Source organism: Scyliorhinus canicula, unplaced genomic scaffold (genome assembly GCF_902713615.1).
Source record: "Scyliorhinus canicula unplaced genomic scaffold, sScyCan1.1, whole genome shotgun sequence".
Taxonomy (NCBI): domain Eukaryota; kingdom Metazoa; phylum Chordata; class Chondrichthyes; order Carcharhiniformes; family Scyliorhinidae; genus Scyliorhinus; species Scyliorhinus canicula.
This window is the reverse complement of record NW_024055490.1, coordinates 668,062-685,629: the sequence shown is the minus strand read 5'-3', so window position 1 is coordinate 685,629 and position 17,568 is coordinate 668,062. Positions and strand designations below refer to the sequence as shown.

The following is a 17,568-nucleotide window of genomic DNA, read 5'->3' as shown; positions in this document are numbered from 1 at the left end:
GAAATAAGTATAAAGCCGCAAGTAATAGTGTGCATTGGGAAAGTTCTGTTCCATTCCATTCACATTAAATACATTCTAGACAGAATGAAAAGAAGTGTTTGGAGCATTTGTACCTTTTTGTAAATGAACGATGTTGAGAAAGAAATGTTGAAAATAATACTTAACGATGTGATGTAGCGGTTACAGGAAGTAACACAAGTTAATGCAGCCGCAGCAGCAGGTACACAAGCTGGATTCAAAAACCGTTTCTTCCCCGCCGTTACCAGACTTCTGGATGACCTTCTTATGAACTGAACTGACCTCGTGTGGTGACAAAAGGTGACGGTGAAAGACGAGCTTTGTTGTCCTGTCGATGAATGCCGCCTGACTCCCTGAGTTGTTGCAGTAATTTCGGCGTTCTCCCCATATGTTAGATTGATTTTCGATGGCAATGACAGTATGCTTCTGCTCCTTTCGCGGGGCTCGTTGGTCTAGGGGTATGATTCTCGCTTTGGGTGTCTTGCTGTCGGAATTTGCGAGAGGTCCCGGGTTCAAATCCCGGACGAGCCCTTTGATGACGTTTTCCGTTGGTCAAGCAACATGTTTTCTTCATTTCTTTGCGGCTTAGACGGCGGGATTCATTCACATTGTGTTTGCTTTGAGAAGCTGAGCTCACACTGCATGGAACCAAGGCGTTCCCGAGAAAATCGAGAAATTTTGGCAAAGCTTGTCGATGTGTGGACATTCACATATCTATTGATTCATTCTGGTGGACTCAGACAGCTCTCTGTCCGTTTTATTTTATCAGTTCAACAATTTCAGACTGTGAACTCTCTCCTCCCCCTCCACCACCTGTTCATTTCCATCACCTTATTTTCATTCCATCCATTGATATGCTTTACCCTCAGCATTGCCCCCCCCATCCATTGATATGTTTTACCCTCAGCATTGCCCCCCCCACCCCCACCCCACACCCCCCCACCCCCACCCCCACCCCCACCCCACACCCCACACCCCCACCCCACACCCCCATCTATTGCTGACACTCTATCGAGGCCCAATAGGGCCCGCCACCCCCGCCCCAGCCACAATAGTCTGAGTCTAACCCTATTTCCCGTTCTCCACCTTTGACAAAGAGTCAACTTGACTGGAAACATCAGCTGCTACCTCGCTCCCCAGAGGCTATCAGACCTGCTGAGATTGTCCAGTGTTCTTGTTTCCGATTGAAGCATCCGCAGTAAGTTGCATTTGTCGTTCATTTATGTTTGGGATGGGAATTAAATATGTTCATCTGCATTTGGAAATCGATGAAACTCTGTTGTGGATGAACTTGCTGCTAATACCGAAATGAGCCAAAATTGGAAGATCCTTTTCCTCTCATTGCCTGTCGAAAATTTAGTACTTGTGACTTAATTTTAGTGGCTCACGTGAGGCGAAATCTCATTTTCCTCCATCATCCGAGACTCCGGCAATATTAAGGATCAGACGTATTTTGTGCAAACGTTCCTCCAGGAATTGCTAAATGTTTGATGTTTTTGCCTGGTTTCGAAACGGGGACTTTTCGCATGTGAAGCGAATGTGATAACCACTACACTACAGAAACCGCTGGCTATCAATGGACGTGCGAAATGTACCACCTCACCGTGCTGCAGATTCTAATGGTGAGGCTGAGAGACCTGGTCACTTATTACAAGACAACAGCTTTTTCTTTCAAAAAAACAGATGTCTCAACATATAAAACCATGAGATGTCGAACTTAATATAAGTTATGCTTAGCATCGGCTCGGTTTGAAATTTGTGCTTCACGAGATGGGGGAACACAAGTGCATTGTGCAAACTTTCCTCACTCAACATGAGAAGCAGTTGATGTGTCTACCCGGTATCCACCATGGGACCTTTCGCGTGTTCGGGGAATGTGATAACCACTACACTACAGAAATCGCTGGGAGTTCCGCAATCAGTGGACGTGTGTAATGTTTAACCTCACTGTGTTGCTGCAGCTTCTAATGGTTCCGCTGAGAGGCCATGTCACTTATTTCAAGAAGACAGCCGTTCCTTTAAAACGGATGTCTCAGCTGATAAAACCATCAGATATCGAACTTTACTGACCTGAAGATAAGTTGTGTTTTGCTTGAAGTGGAAGTTAAATTTAGAAGGCAGGGCTTTCATAAGTAACCACAGCTGAAACGAGAATTGATGATGCCCTGCTCACTTTGCTCTGCATCGGGAACCAGCTGTCCAACCCACTGAACTAAAGGGGACGCCAAAACTAGGAACTGCGAGCCAGCCAGGAGTCGAACCTGGAATCTCCTGATTCGTAGTCAGACGCGTTATCCATTGCGTCACTGGCCCATAGCGTCACTGGCCCATAGCATCACTAGCCCATAACGGTGCATGGCTTCTGGTATTCCTCATCGATGAAGACCAGTTACGAGATTGAGGTAATATTCAGCAACAGACTAAACTAGAAGTACGAGATGTTTCTGCCGGTTTCGGGCTGGGGACCTTTCACGTGTTATATTTTGCTTAAGCTCGGTCTTAAATGTGTGCACTTTGGTCCCAAGGTATGGATTTAGGGATTTTAAATTGAATTTTAATTTCAATCAATACCCATGGGAGCGGTCGTGGGTTTAAATCCAGGACAGGCCCTTTACTCCAGGTTAGACATTGTGAATGGTTTGCGATGCTGACGGCGGGATTGATTTACATTGGCCCACTCTGACTGGAGACCAGTTACCAGCGGTGTGCCACAGGATCAGTGCTGGTCCTCTGCTATTTGTGATTTTTATCAATGACTTGGAGGAGGGGGTTGAAGGGTGGGTCAGTAAATTTGCTGATGATGCCAAGATTGGTGGAGTAGTGGATGAGGTGGAGGGCTGTTGTAGGCTGCAAAGAGACATTGACAGGATGCAGAGCTGGGCTGAAAAATGGCAGATGAAGTTTCATAGAATTTACAGTGCAGAAGGAGGCCATTTGGCCCAGCAAGTCTACATCGGCTCTTGGAAAGTCCACCCTACCCAAGGTCAACACCTCCGCCCTATCCCCATAATCCAGTAACCCCACCAAACACTAAGTGCAATTTGGACAGTAGGGGCATTTATCATGGCCAATCCACCTAACTTGCACTTGTTTGGACTGTGGGAGGAAACCGGAGCACCCAGAGGAAACCCACACACACACAGGGAAGATATGCAAACTCCACACAGACAGTGACCCAAGCCAGAATCGAACCTGGGACCCAGGAGCTGCAAAGCAATTATCCTAACCACAATGCTACTGCACGGCATATTACAGGGTCAATGGCAGGGTTCTGATGAATGTGGAGGAACAGAGTGATCTTGGGGTTCATGTCCACAGATCTCTGAAGGTTGCCACTCACGTGGATAGAGCCGTGAAGAAGGCCTATAGTGTGTCAGCGTTTACGAAGGGGGGCTTGAATTCAAGAGCTGTGGTGTCATGCTGCAACTGTACATGACACTGGTGAGAGTGGTTACTCAGAGAGTGGATAGGGTGTGGAATGGACTGCCTGCTGAGATAGTGGAGTCGGACACTTTAGGAACTTTCAAGCGGTTATTGGATAGGCACATGGAGCACACCACAATTACAGGGAGTCGGATAGCTTGATCTTGGTTTCGGACAAAGCTCGGCACAACATCGAGGGCCAAAGGGCCTGTTCTGTGCTGTGCTGTACTGTTCTATGTTCAAGGTCTTAATCGAACCCAGGTACCTGGTTCTTGAGGCAACAGTGCTAACTGCCGAACCACCCCCGAAACTCTGTCACAATTAGACAATAACCTGCCTGTTATCACAATTCTGGTGTGTGTTACTCTATTTTCGTTATTATTAGACAATAACCTACCTGTTATTCCAATTCTGGTGTACGTTATTCTGTCACTATTATTATTAGACAACAACGTATCTGATATTGCAATTCTGGTGTGTGTTACTCTGTTACTCTTATAATTAGACACTAACAGGAGGGCGAGATGCAAGGTAGCAATAATATTTTGAAGTATCTGTGTTACAATGAGTGTCACTGGGAGGTGTGATAAAATAGGAATGGAAACATTATGACAAAAGGTGGCATGGTGGCAATTGTTAGCTGTTTAGCTCACAAGGCTAATCGCTGGCTTTGAAAGCAGACCAAGACAAGCCAGCAGCACAGTTCGATTCCCGTAACAGCCTCCCCGAACAGGCGCCGGAATGTGTCGACTAGGGGCTTTTCACAGTAACTTCATTTGAAGTCTACTTGTGACAATAAGCGATTTTCATTTTTTCATTTTCACTGCTGCCTCATGGTGCTGAGGACCCAGTTCGATCCTGGCCCCGGGTCACTGCCATGTGGCTTTGCATATTCTCCCGTGTCTCCGTGGGTCTCACCCGTACAACTCAAAGATGTGCAGGCTAGGTGGATTGGCCACTCTTTTGAGGTCCACCAGCAAAATAGAACAAAGGAAATGTTCGGGCAATGCCTCAAACTGGAGCGGCCCTTTTGCTTTTTCCCTAAGTTTGTTTCCTTTGTTCTATTTACCTTGCATCTTGCCTTCCTATTATTGTCTAATAATAATAGTGACAGAGGAGCGTTCACTAGAATTGGAATAACAGGTAGGTTATTGTCTAATCATGACAGAATTACGGGGGTGGCTCAGTAGTTAGCACTGTTGCCATAAGCACCAGGTACCTGGGTTTGATTCCGACCTTGGGTCAGTGTCTATGTGGAGTTTACACATTCTTCCCGTGGCTGCGAAGATTTCCTTCCACAGTCCAAAGCTGTGCTAAATTATCCCTGGGTGGGGTTACGGGGTTAGGGTGGGGGATTGGCCAAGGGAGGGTGATCTTTCAGAGGTAGATTCACTGGGCCAAATGGACTCCTTCAGAACTGTAGGGATTCTATGATTCTACACTGGATCCAAAGATGTGTTCACTCACACACTGCAGCCTGACTCTGATTATGGCAACAGACACTGTCTTTTTTACTCTCAAAGTGAGTGAATCCTTTGCTGTTTCTCCTCTGGGCCCCATCTCCACTATTATTGTCTGATTGTCCCACTGAGACTCTCACTGTTATTATTGGACAATCAGCGAGTCAGCCTGAGCCTGTGGCCGCTCTCACCATCTGGAAGCGTCACAATGCCCGGGTGATTGACGGCAGCTCTCGACCAATAGGAAGATGAGGGGCGGGAGTAGAGGCCCGACCGGGAGCGGCTGGTCGTCCAACCAATCGGAATGAATGTGGTGCGGGGCCCGCTGCCCGCATGCGCAGTGTGGGTATTGGCGAAGGAGACGAACGTGTTGTTCAGATTCGAAATTGTTAACAGGCGTTTAACAATATGGAGGCAGCGAGAGATCGCGGGGGTGGGCGGAAACGTTGTGTCAAGCTGTTGTAAGCTGCAATCCTCGGAAAACAGTTTCCAGGACCCCCTTTGTACAGAGCGGAGCTGCAGCTCCTCATTTCAGTTCGGGTTAACGGGCGCCATCTTTCTTAGATGTGCATCAGGGCGCATGCGCGTTTCTCATCTTTGTCGGGGCGATGTTTCAATGAGTGGGAGGAGCTTGTTCCCCATTGTTCAGAATGGAGACAACTTGTCCATCAAACTGGATTAGTCTTTGAGTCCCAATGTCTTATTGATGATGCAAAACGGTGGCAGAGATGGAAAGAAAAGGAAGCCAATCCTGCTCTCCAGATTCCATTGTCTTATGAGAAATCCTGTCCCATGTGTCCAAAGCTCTGCGGCTCTGTTCAGTCACATGAAGACCCAGGATAGAAATTCACAACCCTGAGTAGTAGACGTCACCCACAAATCGAGGGACTGCTGATGATAACGAGGGTCAGTGCGCAGCGGGGGGTATGAGCGGTCATCCTGGACCCATAAGCAGGAGGGGAGAATGTTGTAAATTTCTATCCTGGACTAACAGTGATTAATTTTGTAAACTCCTTTTACAGGGGATTAGTAGGTGAGGATTTACACACAGCAAATTCAAACCGGGAGAAATATTTATCTTTCCTGAATTTTATTTCTGGACTGACAGTGATGCCTTTGTAAACTTCTTTCACAGGGGCTTAGAAAGAGATTCGCAGACAGGAAACTCACAACCAATCCTCACATCAAATTCTAACACCACTGTTTGAGTTACCGGGACCTGGAGATTATCAACCTTTGTGTGTAAGCATTGAGTTCAGATCATTATCACTCACTGTATAAAATGTCTACCTCCTATCTCCCCTGTAGCTCTTGTTCACAATCTTAAATCTGTGTCCCGTAATCCTTATACAATCTACTGATGGAAACAGTTTCTAAAAATCTTTTGCTGGGTTTGCCGTTGTTGTTTCTGGTGCCTGGGTCGATGCTGGGTGGTCCGTCTGGTTTCATTCCTTTTTCATGTTTTTGTTGTGGTTGAATCAGCTTGGACCAGTCCATTTAGGGCCCAGAACACAATTGAAGTCTCCTCCAAGAATCAATTGCCGGGGAGCAATAGAAGCTGCAGAGTGAGCCGGGAGGCTTCAACCCCCGAATAAAATGTTAATGGTTTAAAAAAAAATTTCTGAGACGGCACTGAACAGAGTGAGAGCTGAGCGGTAACAGACCCGGGTTACCAGCCGCCATCTTTACAGAGGACAATGCGCCGCAGGGAAGGGGCTGGTTTAGCACAGTGGGCTAAGACAGCTGGCTTGTAATGTGAACAGAGCCAGCAGCGCGTGTTCAATTCCCGTACCAGCCTCCCTGAACAGGTGCTGGAATGTGGTGACTAGGGGCTTTGCACAGTAACTTCATTGAAGCCTACTTGTGACAATACATGATTATTATTATTATTATGCGCTGCGAGTCTGGACCGGATGCCAATTAGCCCGGATTGACTGACTGGAGTCTCCAGGATTGTATTTTATTCATTTGTGGGAGTCACTGGCTGGGCCAACATTTATTGCCCATCCCTAATTTCCCTCAAACCGAGTGGCTGGCTTGGCCATCTCGGAGGGCATTTAAAGAGTCAACCACATTGCTATGGTTTGGAATCATGTCGGCCAGACCAGGTAAGGATGGCAGATTTTCTTTTCTGTTCATTCCCGGGATGTGGGTGTCGCTGGCTGGGCCAGCATTCACTGCCCATCCCTAATTGCCCTTGAACTGAGTGCATCTCAGAGCATTTTAAGAGTCAACCAGCTGACTGTGGATCTGGAATCACATGTAGGCCAGACCAGGTGTGGATAGAAGATTTCCTTCACTGAAGGACAGGAGTGAACCTGATGGGTCTTTGCAACAATCGACAATGGTTCCATTGTCATCAGTAAACTTTGAATGAAATCAAATTTTACCTTCTGCCTTGGTGAGATTCATACCTGGGTGTCGAGAAAATCATTGGGACAGTAAAGAAGATTTTTGAATATTTCTCTTCAGATATTGAAAATGGGATAAAGGTTGATTGGCTGACAGTCAATCACTGTCCTGTAAGGTAATGAGTCCTTTTGCTTCCCAATTGGCCGAGGAAGGCAGTGTGTCACAAGGATGGATGTGTTGACCGATTAATGGCTGGAGGATGGGGACAGGTCATGTGATCAAACCTCCAGGAATACATTTAATCAAAGTTGGCGAGGAGAGAATGTTGTGAATTTCTATCCTAAACTGACAGTGAGGTTTCTGTAAATTTATAGGATACTGGAAGAGGAGGTTTAACAGACGGGAAACGCAAACCAAACGTCACATCGTGATCTGACAGAGTCACTCGATTCATTAGAAACTGAATTTCAGCAGCATCTGGGTGTGGAAGGTAAAAGGTTTGTCTGTTCTGTCTGTGAGGGAAGATTTCAGGTCTCAGTGTGACTGGAAAAGCCCCGAGATTCACAAACCCTGGTTAGACCAAACCTGGAGAACTGTGTTCAGTTCCAGGCAACAAGCCTGAGGAAGGATAGAATGGCCTCGGAGGGAGTGTAGCACAGATTTACCTGAGTGATATCTGAACCCTCTGGGGTTAAATTACAAAACTAGATGACACAAACGAGTCAGAGACATGATGGCACAGAGAATGGCATGCGGCCCATTGAATCCATGCTAGCTCACTGGAGCAATCCAGTCAGTGCCATTCTCCTGCTCTATCCCTTTATTCTTGCAGGTTTATTTCCCTCAAATCCAATTTCCTTTACAAATCAAATCATTCATTGTGTCTGTTTTCAAACTCCCTGATCGGCAGCAAGTTTCAGGTCATTGCCGCTCGCTGTGTAAAAACATATATCTCATATCACCTCATATCTCCTGTACCTTTTACATACAAACTAGGATCAGGCCACTCGGCCCCTCGAGCCTACTCAGCATTCAATAAGATTGCGGCTGACCTCATTCTAACCTCAGTTCCACATTCCTGCCTACCCCTGATGACCTTTCACCCCCTTGCTCATCAAGAATCTATCCAGTTCTGCCTTAAAAAGATTCAAGGACTCTGCTCCTACTGCCTTTTAAGGACGTGATTTCCAAAGTTTTACAACCCTCGAGAATAAAAAATCCTCATCTCCATCTGAAATGGGTGACTCCTTATTTTGCAACAGTGATACCCTCGTTCTCGATTCTCCCACAAGAGGAAACATCCTCTCCACATCAAACTTGTCAAGACCCCTCAGGATCTTATATAGATCAATCCAGCTTTTACCCAAAACTTTAAATCTGTCTACCTAGTGCTCGTACGATCAGTGAATGGAAACAGAGTTTCTTTGTCCACCCGATGGAAACCTCGCGTAATCTTGTGGACCTGAATCAAATCTCCCCTCAACCTCCTTTGTTGGAACCATTCTGGCAATTTTCTGCCCCTTCTCCAAGAACCTTCACATTCTTCCTGAAGAGTGGTGACCAGAGCTTTAGAAAGATTCATAGAATAGAATTAGAACCATAGAATTCCTAGTGCAGAAGGAGGCCATTCAGCCCATCGAGTCTACACCGACTCTCTGGACGGGCAGCCTGTCTAGACCCACACCACTACCCTGTCCCTGTAACCCCACAGCACAACCTAACCTGCACATCCCTGGACACTAAGGGGCAATTTATCAAGGTCAATCCACCTAACTTGCCCTTCTTTGGACTGTTGGAGGAAACCTGAGCACCGGGTGGAAACCCACGCAGACATGGGGAGAAAGTGCAAATTCCACACAGTCATCAAGGCCGGAATTTAACCCAGGTCCCTGGCACTGTGAGGCAACAGTGCTAACCACGTGCCACCAGAAGCATAGTTTTGGCATCAATATTACTGTCCATGAAGCTCAAGATCGAATTTGCTTTGCCATCTATTCTCTTTAATCTGGCTTGTAGATATACAAAATCCCTCTTCACCTCTTTCTCTCTCCTCCCAAAGAGGCCAGTTGGGTTTTTATGACAATCCAGCAGTTTTCATGGTCACTTTTTCCCAGTGTCGGCCCCACAAATGGCCAGATTCATTCAGCTCAATTTCACAACCTGCCTTTGTGTTTTTGTGGGTTCTCTCTCACTCCCTATTTTCTGTTTTAAATCAGTTTCACAGGGTGTTCGAAGGGGAGGCTTCAAAGTCCGGAAACTCAAACTAAGCATAACATCAGGATCTGACAGAGACTTCAATTTATCATATCCGGAATATCATGGAACATGAAAGCATTTTTCACAGTGCGGGGAAACCGTACACGTGTTGTGTGTGTGGACGAGGATTCGCTCGATCATCAGGCCTCACAAGCCATAAATGCAGTCACAGCGAGGAGAAACCCTGGAAATGTGCGGACTGTGGGAAAGGATTCACTTACCCATCCCTGCTGGAAACTCATCGACGCAGTCACACTGGGGAGAGACCATTCACCTGCTCCAAGTGTGGGAAGGGATTTACTAATTCATCCCACCTGCTGAGACACCAGCGAGTTCACACTGGGGAGAGACCATTCACCTGCTCCAAGTGTGGGAAGGAATTTACTATTTCATCCCACCTGCTGAGTCACCAGCGGGTTCACACTGATAAGAGACCGTACCAATGTCCAGACTGTGTGAAGAGCTATAAAAGTCCTGGGGATCTGATTCGCCATCAACGTGTTCACACTGATGAGAAACCGTTCAGGTGCTCTCAATGCGGGACTGGGTTCAGACGATCATCTGACCTCACTGAACATCAGCGAATTCACACTGGGGAGAGACCATTCACCTGCTCCCAGTGTGGGAAAGGATTCACTCAGTCATCCAACCTGCTGAATCACCAGCGAGTTCACACTGATGAGAGACCGTTTCAATGTCCAGACTGCGGGAAGTGCTATAAAAGTTCTGGGGAACTGATGCTCCATCAACGTGTTCACACTGACGAGAGACCATTCAGGTGCTCTCACTGCGGGACTGGGTTTAGGCGATCGTCTGACCTCACTGAACATCAGCGAGTTCACACTGGGGAGAGGCCATTCACCTGCTCCCAGTGTGGGAAAGGATTCACTCGGTCATCCAACCTGCTGAGTCACCAGCGAGTTCACACTGATGAGAGACCGTTTCAATGTCCAGAATGCGGGAAGTGCTATAAAAGTTCTGGGGAACTGATGAGCCATCAACGTGTTCACACTGACGAGAGACCATTCAGGTGCTCTCACTGCAGGACTGGGTTCAGGCGATCGTCTGACCTCACTGCACATCAGCGAATTCACACTGGGGAGAGGCCATTCACCTGCTCCAAGTGTGGGAAGGGATTCACTCAGTTATCCAACATGCAAATGCACCAGCGAATTCACGCAAGGTATAGGCCGTTCACCTGCTCCAAGTTTGGGAAGGGATTCACTCAGTCTTTCAACCTGCTGAAACACCAACGAGGCCACAAGTAACCACAGTGATTGGATTTTGCTGTTCTTCACATTCAGAACTGAACCATGTTCATTTGGGTCTCTTTCTGCTGATAACAAACTCCAGCCCATTTACAGGGGCTAATATTCTGCCTAAAAGTCAAATAAATTAGATTTGTGTTAAATACGCAGTGTGTTGAAACTTTTTAATTATTCTGACACAAGTTAGTTCCTTTTGAAGTTCTCTCGCTCTCCCCTGTCTCTTCCATCCTCACCTCCAGCAAGAAGTGTGAGGAGCGTGTGGAGCTTCTTTGTGACTGAGATCGAGTAAATCCGATCAACTGCCTCTGCTGCTTCCCTCCCTTCCACGAGCCCACCGGACCAAACTGTCTCAAAAGTAATCCTTTCCCGAGTCCTGAACTCACATCTTTCACTACTTTCTCTCCCATCTCCCCTCATGCCCTCTCCGAGCTCATCTTGTCCATGAGACCCAGCTCCTGCTCCATCGACCCTATTCCCACTAAGCTACTGATCAGCCAACTACCCTGTGTCCACGGATATTGTCAATATTTCTCTCTCTCCAGGTACTATCCCTCTGTCCTTCAAATCTGCCATCATCACCCCCTCCTCAATAAAACAAACCCTTGACCATGCCATCCTTACAAATTACTGCCCCATCTTCAACCTCCCTCTCCTCTCCAAATTCTTTGAACATGTTGTCACCTCCCAAATCCTTGCCCATCTTTCCCAGAACTCCCATGTTTGAATCCCTTCAATCAGGTCTTTGCCCTGTCACAGTGAAATACAAGAGACAAACAGAATCTTACCCAGAGAGAAAGGCAGACAATTCGTGGGCTTGGATCCAACACGGATATGTTCATAAAACCAGAAGACAAGGGTAGCAGCACAGTCATTATCGAGAGACAACACTACCTGCTGGCGTCAGACAGACAACTAGACAACACAAATGACAACACCAAGCTACCTGGACCCATATACACGAGCAGCGCCGGCCCTAGGGTTGCTGTCGCCCCGGGCAAGCTGAACTTCGGCGCCCTTGGGGGGGGGGGGGCATGGGGGGGGGGGGGCATGGGGGGGGGGCGAGGAGGGGCGGGGCCATGGGGGGGATTGGGGGGGGGCCGAGGAGGGAGGGGCCGAGGAGGGGCGGGGGGGTGGGGCCGAGGAGGGGCGGGGCCGAGGAGGGGCGGGGGGGCGGACCCGAGGGGGAGGCATGGGGGGGGAGGACCCGAGGAGGGGGCGGGGGGGGAGGACCCGAGGAGGGGGCGGGGGGGCGGACCCGAGGGGGGACGGGGGGGGGGCGGACCCGAGGGGGGCGGACCCGAGGGGGGGCGGACCCGAATGGGGCCTGGGGGGGCGGACCCGAGGGGGGGGGGCGGACCCGAGGGGGGGCGGTCCCGAGGGCGGGGCGGACCCGAGGGCGGGGCGGGGCGGACCCGAGGGCGGGGCGGGGGGCGGACCCGAGGGCGGGGCGGACCCGAGGGCGGGGCGGGGGGCGGACCCGAGGGCGGGGCGGACCCGAGGGCGGGGCGGGGGGCGGACCGAGGGCGGGGCGGGGGGCGGACCCGAGGTGGGGGGCGGACTGGCGGGGGGGCGGGGCCGCCCTGGGGAGGGCGGCCACCGCGCATGAGCTGGTTGGCACCGGCCCAACTGCGCATGCGCGGGACCCGAGTCTGGCGCCCCCTAGCACATGCGCCCCGGGCGACTGCCCGAGTTGCCGGTGCCTTGAGCCGGCCCTGTACACGAGACAGGAAGGAGAATTGGAGACAGACTGGAAGAACTCAGAGTCCAGACACATTAACCAAAACAGATGGAATAGCTGAGGGGATAACAGGTAGAACCAAGGAGGGTCTAGCTGCTCTCTAAAATACCCAAACACGTATTAATAATATTCTTTGTTATTGTCACAAGTAGGCTGACATTAACAGTGCAATGAAGTTACCGTGAAAAGCCCCTAGTCGCCACAATCCGGTGCCGGTTCGGGTACACGGAGAGAGAATTCAAAATGTCCACATTACCTAACAAGCACATCTTTCTGGACTGTGGGAGGAAACCGGAGCACCTGGAGGAAACCCACACAGACGAGGATGGACGTGCAGACCCAACGCAAATTTAACTCAGAATCCTGGCGCTGTGAAGCAACAGTGCTAACCACTTTGCTACTGCCGGAAAATACCAGCAGACAGACACATCGGATCAAACTGTGAGAGAAAATCCTCCAGAACCAGAGAATTTACAATGCAGAAGGAGGCCATTCCATCCATTGAGCCTGCATCGGCCCTTGGAAAAGCACCCTATTTAAGACCATGCCTCCACTCTATCCCGGTAACCCAGTAACTCCACCTAACCTTTTTTTGGACACTAACGGGCAATTTAGCATGGTCAATCCACCCAACCTGCACATCTTTGGAGAAAACTGGAGCACCCGGAGGGAACCTACACAGACACAGGGAGAACGTGCAATGCCACAGTCACACCAGGCTGTAATTGAACCCAGGTCGCTGGTGCTGTGATGTAGCAGTGCTAACCACTGTGCGACCATGCCACATCTGTGGCGAGTGAAACAGAGTTAACGTTTGTTGTTCCTTGTTGTAAGAGTTCTGTAGAAGGGTCAATGGACTCTTAAAAAAAGTCCATTGAAGTGGAAAGAAACTGTTTTATTCAAAAGTTTGACTCAGGAAGAAGTTTTAGTCTGTGTGAAGCTCAATCTTCAATCACTCAAAGCCCACAGTCTGATTGGCTGGAGGACCAGAGTCCATCCGATCCTCCAAGTCTTCCCATTGGTCAACACCTCTCACGCAGGAAATGAGATTCTGGAACCCACCTCACGTGGCCAACAGGAAGAAAAAATTATGCGGAGTCTCAGCCAATAAGGGAGGTCCACGATCAGCCCCCGCCCCTTATTCACTCTGATTGGTTGGCGAACCAGCCGTTCCTGCTCGGTCCTCCAGTCACGCCCCCTCTTCCTATTGGTCTGGACCTGCCGTCAATCACTCCCCAGGGCATTGTGATGTGGAGCATGCGCAGTGCGGCTCATGTCCAGGGACAGACGCTTGATTGTCTCATCTTCAGGCGGGAAGGAGGCGGATAGGCGGAGGCAGCGTTAGGGGCAGTGGGTGGGAGGGGAGGCTTCACACACCCAGTGGGGGCCTCAAAGCTAAAACAAGAAATTACTGCTCCCCAGTTTGCACCGAGTGGGAAGGTTTTCCTGCAAAGCCTTTCCCCAGTTAACCACCACCATCCTCATATGGTGCAGCAGGGTGCATGCGCGGTGATCCCTGTCCACTCAGCAGGACTGACAGTAATAGATTCTGGAAACTCCTTTTACAGGAGGTTACAAGGGGAGGATTTAAACACAGCAAAGTAAAATCAAACAAGACATTAAGACCTGAAATTCTGTTTTGAACCAGATGTATTGACAATTTTTATATGATGCAAAGCAAGGCCAGCAGTGTGGGCAGCACAGTGCTGAGCACTGTTGCTTCACACCACCAGGTTCAATTCCTGACTTGGGCCACTGTCTTTGCAGAGTCTTCCCGTTCTCCCTGTGCTGCGTGGGTTTCCTCCGGGTGCTCTGGTTTCCCTCCACAACCCCGAAAGACGTGCAATTAGGTAATTAGGACATTCTGAATTCTCCCTCGGTGTACCCAAACAGGCCCGGAATGTGGCGGATTAGAGGCTTTTCACAGTAACGTCATTGCAGTGTTAATGTTAGCCAACTTGTGACAATAAAGATTATTAGAAATAAATCAAATCAAATGAAAACCAGGGTGACGATCACATTCAGGAGAAGTTATTAAAATGGAACCACATACAGATAAACTATAGCAGGATTTACTGATATTTCCATTTTAATCACTGCTCCTGGTACCTGACACCTCTTAACTTGATCCATCACACCAACACTTGGCGGAACTGACTGGGCTGAGGTCTGTCTTGGATAAAAACTCGAGGATCACTTGTCATCACAGAATCCTAGAAATTTACAGCACAGAGGAGGCCATTCAACTCATTGTGTCTGTGTTAGCTGAAAATGGTTTATCCCAGTCCACTTTCTGCCTCTTGGTCTGTTGCCCTGCAAGTCACAGAAACTCCACATCAGGGTGTCTTTAAATGTGATGAGGGTTTCTGTCTCTACCTCCCTTTCAGAGTTCCAGACCCCCACCTCACTCCTGGGTGAAGAAAATCTTCAATTCCCCTCTAATCCTTCCAATAGATACTAAATCTCTACCCCCCGGTTACTGACCTGTCTGTTAATGAAATAGGTCCTTCTGCCTTCTGATCCACTATATCAATGTGGGTTTTGAGGAGAGATTTAGCCTGCTGCTGCTGAGTAGACTGAACACTGGTTCTGAAATACTGTCACACTGATCCAAATCCTCCCAGTCAATCCAGATTTAAGTAGAATTATTTAAGTTAAAAAACATGTACCATTTAAGTTCTTTAAACTTGGGTCAGCAAACCCCGTCACAGAAACTACAAGAGATAGTCTTTGAGATTAATTATTCCTTTAATGTCTATGTTGCTCTGAATGTTGACAGTATTAACCTTCTCCCTAACATGCACTTACCCTTCTTTAGGTTAATTCTAAAAATGTTTAACTAACTTGCTGGAGTTTTTTGAGGAGCTAACAAAAGGCGTTAATGAAAATCGCTTATTGGCACAAGTAGGCTTCAATGAAGTTACTGTGAAAAGTCCCTAGTCGCCACATTCCGGCGCGGCTGGTATGGGAATTGAACCGTGCTGCTGGCCTGCTTGGTCTGCTTTAAAAGCCAGCGATTTAGCCTGGTGAGCTAAACCAGCCCCTGAGGGGGGGTAATGCTGCAGATGTGGTGTACATGGACTTTCAAAAGACTTGTGAGCAAAGCTATAGTTCATGGAATAAAAGAAACAGGAGCAACATGGATACAATATTGGCCGAGTAATAGGAAACAGAGAGGACTGGTCAATGGATATTTTTGGGAACCGCAGCACCCAGAGAAAACTCATGCAGACACGGGAGAACATGCAAACTCCACACAGGCAGCCATCCAAGGCTAGTATTGAACCCAGGTCCCAGGTGCTGTGAGGCAGCGGTGCTAACCACTGTGCAGCAGAATAATAAATCCAGGATACTGAGTACTTTTGTTTTGTATCATCCGCAAACTTTGAAATTGTTCCCTGTACACCAAACGTCTAGATCATGGATATACCTTCACTGAAGGACAGGAGGTGAACCAGGTGGATATTACAACAACCAGCAATGGCTTCATGGTCATCAGTAAACTTTCAATGAATTCAAATTTTACCTTTTGCGTTGGTGAGATTCATACCTTGGGTGTCTAGAAAATCATTGGGACAGTAAAAAAATATTTGTGTGACTCCGGAACATGATTAGGACAGTAAAGATATTAATTTTGGGTCTCTGGAAAACCGTTAGGACAGTAAAAAGTATGCTGTTTGTCAGCTGGATGTTTTGAGATGACCTGAGGTTATGAGAATGTTGAAATTCTTCATTTCCTCAATGGGTAAAACTGGGGCTTAATATTGATCCTAAATAGCTATCTTTTACCTATTAGGTGTGTTTAGGAAATAGTTGACTTCTACACCCGAGCTTTATAAAGATTCACAGAATAGAATTAGAACCATAGAATTCCTATAGTGCAGAAGGAGGCCATTCGGCCCATCAAGTCTGCACTGATTCTCTGCAAGGGCACCCTGCCTAGGCCCACACCCCTATCCTGTCCCCTGTAACCCCATAGCCCCACCTAACCTGGACATCCCTGGACACTAAGGGACAATTTATCAAGGCCAATCCACCTAACCTGCCCTTCTTTGGACTGCTGGAGGAAACCTGAGCACCGGGTGGAAACCCACGCAGACACGGGGTGAAAGTGCAAACTCCACACAGTTCACCAAGGCCGGGAATTGAACCCGAGTCCCTGGTGCCGTGAGGCAGCAGTGCTAACCACCGTGCCACCAAGTGCATAGTTCCACTATCGATATTACACTTAATGAAGCTCAGATCGAATTTGCTTTCCCAACTCCTCTCTTAATATGTCTTGTAGATATACAAAATCCTTCTTCACCTCTTTCTCTCTCCTCCCAAAGAGGCCAGTTGGGTTTTTGTGACAATCCAGCAGTTTTCTTGGTCACTTTGTCCGAGAGTCGACCCCACAAATGACCAGATTCATTCAGCTCAATTTCACAACCTGCCTTTGTGTTTTTGTGGGTTCTCTCTCACTCTCTATTTTTTCTTTTTAATCAGTTTCACAGGGTGTTCGAAAGGGAGGCTTCAAAGTCGAAAACTCAAACCAAGCATCACATCAGGATCTGACAGAGTCCCTCAATTTATCATATCCTGAATATCATCGTACTTTAAACATGGAAGGAAAAAGCATCGTTCACAGTGGGGAGAAAACCGTACACATGTGTGTGAGGACGAGGATTCACTCGATCATCAGGCCTCACAAGCCACAAATGCAGTCACACGAGGAGAAAACCGTGGAAATGTGTGGACTATGGGAAAGGATTCACTTCCTCATCCCAGCTGGCAACTCATCAACGCAGTCACACTGGGGAGAGACCATTCACCTGCTCCAAGTGTGGGAAGGGTTTCACTCGGTCATCCCACCTGCAGACACACAAGTGGGTTCACACTGATGAGAGACCGTTCCATGTCCAGACTGCAAGAAGTGCTATAAAAGTTCTGGGAATCTGATGCACCAATCAACGTGTTCACACTGAGGAGAGACCGTTCAGGTGTTCTCACTGTGGGACTGGGTTCAGAAAATCATCTAACCTCACTGTGCATCAGCGAATTCACACTGGGAGAG

General features: G+C 48.3%; 1 long non-coding RNA gene and 2 other non-coding genes across 3 annotated transcripts; 2 read left to right on the top strand and 1 right to left on the bottom strand.

The window, feature by feature from the left end:
* The first annotated feature begins 459 nt into the window (after positions 1 to 459).
* Positions 460 to 549, top strand: trnap-ugg. The gene is given in 2 exon segments: positions 460 to 495; positions 514 to 549. It is a non-coding gene; the product is annotated as a tRNA-Pro (tRNA).
* Positions 550 to 2,258: 1,709 nt separating this feature from the next.
* On the bottom strand, positions 2,259 to 2,331 carry trnar-acg. The gene has a single exon. It is a non-coding gene; the product is annotated as a tRNA-Arg (tRNA).
* A 2,913-nt stretch (positions 2,332 to 5,244) lies between these two features.
* LOC119960169 lies at positions 5,245 to 7,688 on the top strand. Its single transcript, XR_005459329.1, has 3 exons — positions 5,245 to 5,362; positions 6,037 to 6,143; positions 7,628 to 7,688. It is a non-coding gene; the product is annotated as an uncharacterized LOC119960169 (long non-coding RNA).
* The last annotated feature ends 9,880 nt before the right edge of the window (positions 7,689 to 17,568 follow it).